Below are 6000 nucleotides of genomic sequence, written 5' to 3' on the forward strand. Positions count from 1 at the left end.
CACAGAACACACAATGCAAGTTTGTTAAATTATGAAGTTGTATGCAAGAAATTATAACTTTGAGGGGAACACTCCAACAATATTTCATGATCCAAGAATCTGAGGATTAGTTAATGAAATTATTAGGATAAGATCTATCGAGAAATTTCTTGCTGTATTAAATGGTCACTTCATGTAGTTAACTCAAAACCTACAACAGGTGTCTGGCAACTGTAAAACTATAGTTTCTATTTATTTTAGAGATACCATCTTCCTCTGTCCCCATTTTATCTAGATGGACTTTTTTTTTCAGATTTTTTCTTTTGATTCTATTTCAGAAAAAAAAAAAATCACTTCTAAGGAAAGATCCCTAACAAAGGGGAGAATGGTTGCTATTAGGAATTTGCTCTATAAAAGTATAAAAACAACCTGTACTTGGTATCTCTTTGCTTAATTCATCAAGGATATTTACCCCAAGAACATACTTTAATAAAAGTCTTGATAAACTCATGTGTCACAGTAAAATCTTTCATGAACAGGGAACTTTGTGCATTTGTAGTCAGTGACATGTTAGATTCAGCCAAACTGACATCCATATATACTTTGCTTTGTCTTTGTGATAGGGCAAGCTTCAGTAGATGCAGTGATTGCATCAATAAATATAAGGCCCCTTCTTTGTAATAATGATAAAAATGAGATCTCAAACTACTTAGATATGATTCAGGTATAGAAATTCCTATGTAGAAGATGGACAGTAGGATATTTCCATGTATTTGCTAAAATTTAGATTTGATTTGAAGCCTCTTATTTAAAAGCACTTCCCTCCAAATATTTTAAACTACTGATTAATATTTCCCAGAATGAATAACTCCCTGTTGCAGAGAAATTTTTGAAAATATTTACTACTTATATTCTCCAACAAATATCTCTTTCTCATCTCATTGGTATGTTTGGGCAAATATTAAAAGTAAGATTATTGGGATAAAAGTTATACATAATGACATGTTGCTAAGAAGACAGATAAAAGACATTGCTCGGCAATGGCCACACCTAGCTAACTTTTGCAAGAATACTTTAGGAGTTGGATTTAGGGGTTAATCCATAGAATTATTTTTTAAATACAAATTGTATCTTGAGCTGTATTTTTATGATTTTTAGGTGAAAAAATGTAGCTGATTTGTTTGTTCTGTAGGCACTTTAAAGACCATTGAACAAATGATCTTACTGTCACATAGTCTATCAACTATAATTACTATGACAGGGAAATGAAGAGAAAGGGTAGATTTGCTTGACACCTACGATGATCCAGTCAGCTGTTTTTTGGTGACCTAAATCATGGCTGTATATTTCATTTTTCAAAAAATCATTATGATATGAAATAAATGACAGTCAACGTTTTAAAATGTAAGATAGAATACACTTCTTCTTTGCCTTCTTACAGAAGAATGTACTTAAAGTGATTGTGATTTGATCTTGAAATATTTATTTCTATGATTTAGGCATATACAGTAGTTCTGAACATGGAAAATAAAATATGGAAAAAATTAACAAACTGAAAGGACTAGCATTTTCATGCAAATACATATTTTTATTTTTAACTAAACATAATATAGATTTATTTAATTCAGGAATATGTTATGTTGATTATTTGAAAAGTATATTCAGTTCAATATGTTCCTACTTCATTTTTTTTCCTACTACTACACTTTTAAGCAAACTTGTTTGACTACTGAATCATTTACCACTCAATTTTCATTTATACTGTCTCTATTAATTGTAGTTTCTGTTTCTCTGCACAACTAATTTGAAACTAAATGTTGAATTTCTTCAAGGAGTATATATTTTGCCTGCGGTTTTGAAAACATTTTCAAATTCATCTCTTTGTTACTAGAATGTGAGCTCCTTGTGGACAAGGATGTTATCTTAGTTATAATACCAGCTTTACTGCCTAGCAAAGTGCCATGCACAGAATGATTCCTTTATCGAAATAAATGGATGGATCTAGATTATTAAATTAATACTGTAGTATCCTATGATGCAGGCTGATTGGATATTAGAGGAATTCTGACTAATTTTCAAAGTAAGATACAGAAAACAAATAACCATAGCATTTCTGTTATCTAAAAATTGGTACATTATTTTGAGGATTTCACTTTTATTCCTTCAGTAAACACTCTATGCAAGTTCTGAAATATGCAGCAGCTAAATTTCATGGTACATGTTAACTAGCTTATTTACAAAATCAAAAATGCTCTCTTAGGCTTCCTAGAAATAAATGTTGACAATCATGTTATTCACCAAAGGTGCTACTTATTTTCTAGTATTTATATTCATCATAAGTGCTCTTGTCTACTAAGCTTTAGTTATTTTTGGGGTGGGGGTAAGGAGAGGAGCACACAAAACTAAAATATCTTTCTGTCTGAATTATGCAATTTAGCATTGTATATGTTCCTTTGTAGTCTATTCTTATTGTATTTTAATTATTATTTCTTCTTGCTCACTAACTTTTTTTGCAGGCCTATGCTATTTCTTGGAAAGTATGTGCATATATATTTATACAATATGCAAGAAAAAACCTGTATTGTGCATTAAATTAAAATTAAAATGACAAATAAATGTTCATGTTAAATTTTGAAATGAAATCTACTGCAGCTTTTTCTTAAGGACCATTAAATGCTATGCTACACTATGCTAATCAAAAACAATTTCCAACATCAGCTCAAATATTAGGGTACTACTTTTTTTTTGGAGTGCACATAATTGATTAATGCCATTGGAAATCAAACACAGCCAAAATAAAAATCATTCTTAAGGGCTGAAATGAATGCCTACTGTTTGTTAGTTTTTCATGAGTGTACAGAAGGAACACAGTTTCAAAAGAGACCATTACCTGTACCACAGAAGTGCCCTTCAAACCATTTTAAGCCTATTTTCCTTCCTGTAACTTTTTAAAAATATACTTTATTTTTAAGCAGTTTCAAGTTTCAGTAAAATTGAATAGAAAGTACAGAGATTTCTCATATACACCCCATCCCACACATGCATAGTCTTCCCCCTTGTCAACATCCTCTACCAGAGTGGTACCTTTGCTTCAACTGATTTTTGTAAAAATACAAAGCAATTTTAAATTTATCTTGACATTTCTTCTTTGACCCATGTATTACTTATAAGTATGATGTTTAATCCCCATGTATTTGGGGATTTTCAAGTTCTCTTTCCATTAATTGATTTCTAGTTTAACACCACTGTGGTCTGACGATACACATCGCCTACTTTCTGTGATGTTAAATTTATTCAGGTCTGTTTTATGGTCCAGAATGTGGTCTATGTTGGGGAATATTTCATGTAAACTTGATAAGAAAGTATATTCTGCTGCTGTTGGATGAAGTAGCCTATAGATGTCAATTATAGTCCATTGTTTGATAGTGTTGTTGAGTTCAACTGTGTCCTGACTGATTTCCTGCCCACTAGATCCAGCATCTGTCCATTTTCGGTAGAGGATTGAAGGTCAGCTGTCATAGCAGTGGATTCATTAATTTCTCCTTGTGGTTCTATCAGTTTTGACCTCATATACTTTGATGCTTTGTTAGAGGCACATACATTAAGGATCGGTGTGGAGAACTGACCCCTTTATCCTTATAGAACATCCCTCTTTATCCACAATGACTTTCCTTGCTGTTAATAAAGTGTGTGCTGTCTCAAGCTATACAGCTCCTCCCACCTTCTTTTGATTACTGTTAGCATAGTATATTTTTCTCTATCCATGTACTTTTTAATCTATATGTGTCTTCATATTTCAATTTCTCATAGGCAACATATAGGTGGGTCTTACTTTTTTTTTTTTTTTTAATTTTTATTTATTTATGATAGAGAGAGAGAGAGAGAGAGAAAGAGGCGCAGAGACACAGGCAGAGGGAGAAGCAGGCTCCATGCACCGGGAGCCCGACGTGGGATTCGATCCCGGGTCTCCAGGATCGCGCCCTGGGTCAAAGGCAGGCGCCAAACCGCTGCGCCACCCAGGGATCCCGGGTCTTACTTTTTGTTCAACTTTGATAATATCCTTTTTAATTGGTGCATTTAGGAGACTGACATTTAGCACAATAACTGAATAGTTGGAGTAGTATCTATCGTATTTGTTACTATTTTCTATGGGTTGCCCTTGTACTTTGTTCCTAGTTTTGTCTTCCACTCTTTTTCTGCCTTTTGTGGCTTTAGTTGAGCATTTTATATGATTCCACTTTCTCTCCTTTCTCAGCATATTGGTCATATTTCCAGGTTTTCTCCTTTGTTAGTGGTAGACTAGTGTTTGCAATATATATTTACAACTAACCCAGTCTACTTTCAAATAACTATCACTTCACAGGTAGCACAAGTCCCATGTAATGACAAAAACAATCCTAATTCTGCCCTCCTATCTCTTGTATATTGCTGTTATTCATTTCACTACACACACACAAATTGAATATATTGTTGCTGTTATTGTTTTGGACAAAATATGTGTTAGATTAAGAGTAAGATAAGTAAAAGTTTGTATTTTACCTTCACTTATTCTTTCTCTAATGCTTTCCTTTCTTCCTATAGACCTGAGTTTCTGACTCATATTATTTTCTTCTCTAAAGAACTTTTCACATTTTTTTAAAGGTTAGTCTAGCAGCAAAATGTTCTCTTAATATTTCTTTGTCTTAAAAAAGTATTTCTCCTTCAGTTTTGCAGGATAATTTTGCAGTGTACAGAGTTATGGGCTGATGGGTTTTTTTTTCTCAACATTTTAAATATTTCATTCCACCCTTCCTGCTTGAATGGTTTCTGAAGAGAAGTTGGACATAATTCTTAGCTTTCCTCTTCTATAGGTGAGGTTTTCTTCCCCCACTCCGGATTCTTTCAGGAGATTTTTTCCTTATTTTTACTTTTCTGTAATTTGAAAATCATATGCCCAGGTATAGTTTTCTTAACATTTAACCAAGCAGGCTTGGTTCTCTCTGAGCTTTCTGGATCTGTTGTTTAGTATCTGATATTATTATTAGTCATCATTTCAAATATTTCTTCCTCTCCTTCCTCTTCTGATATTCCCATTATACATATGTTACAACTTTGGTAGTAGGCCCAGTTTGGGGATGTTCTGTTGTGTTTTCAGTCTTTGTTTGTTTTTGTGTGTGTGTGTGTGTGTGTGTGTGTGTGTGTTTTTGGTTTTTAATTATGAAGGTTTCCATTGAGATAGCTTCAGGTTCACAGATGTTTTCTCTTTGCGGTGGCCAGTTGACTAATGAGCTCATCAAAGGCATTCTCCATCTCTGTGAGAGTGTTTTTGATCTCTAGCATTTCTTTCTGGTTCCTCCTTAGAATTCCATCTCTCTGCTTCTATTGTGCATCTGCTCTTGGATGCTGTCTACTTTCTCCATTAGAGTTCTTAGCATAGTTGTTTTATGTTCTTGGTCTGATAATTTCAACATCTCTGCCATAACTGAGTTTGGTTTGAAGGCTAGCTCTCCCTCTTCAGGCTGTGCTTTTTGCCTTTTAGAACATCTTGTAAATGTTTTCCTGGATTGTCAGACATGATGTTGGGAGAAGAAACTGGAAGAACGAAGTGTTTACTTAAGCTTTTAGTAATATGGTGGTTTGGGAGAAAGGGAAGCTTTTTATAGTACTATGAGTAGGTCTTTTAGTGAGTCTATGCCCTGCACTGTGTAGTTCACACATGCTTCTTATCTTCCCTCCCTTCCCCACCCCCCAACCCCGAGTGGGACAGGATGGCTAGAACAAACTGAAGTTGAATATTTTCCTTCTCTCTGTTGGAAATTGGATATTTCCCTGCCTCTTTGTTGAAGACTACAGCCAGCTGGAGCTGAGTATTTCCTGTCCCTCAAGTCAATTAGGCTCTGATAAGCCCCAGCAGGTTAGGCTCTAGTTAAATAGTTTCTTCTGAGGGCAGACCTTGTTAAGTAAAAAAGAGAATGCTCTGGAATATTCAAAATGATTCCTTTTCCTTTTCCCCTGCCAGAAGCATGAGGGAGTTTTTCTCAG

This window comes from Vulpes vulpes, chromosome 16 (genome assembly GCF_048418805.1).
Source record: "Vulpes vulpes isolate BD-2025 chromosome 16, VulVul3, whole genome shotgun sequence".
Lineage (NCBI taxonomy): Eukaryota > Metazoa > Chordata > Mammalia > Carnivora > Canidae > Vulpes > Vulpes vulpes.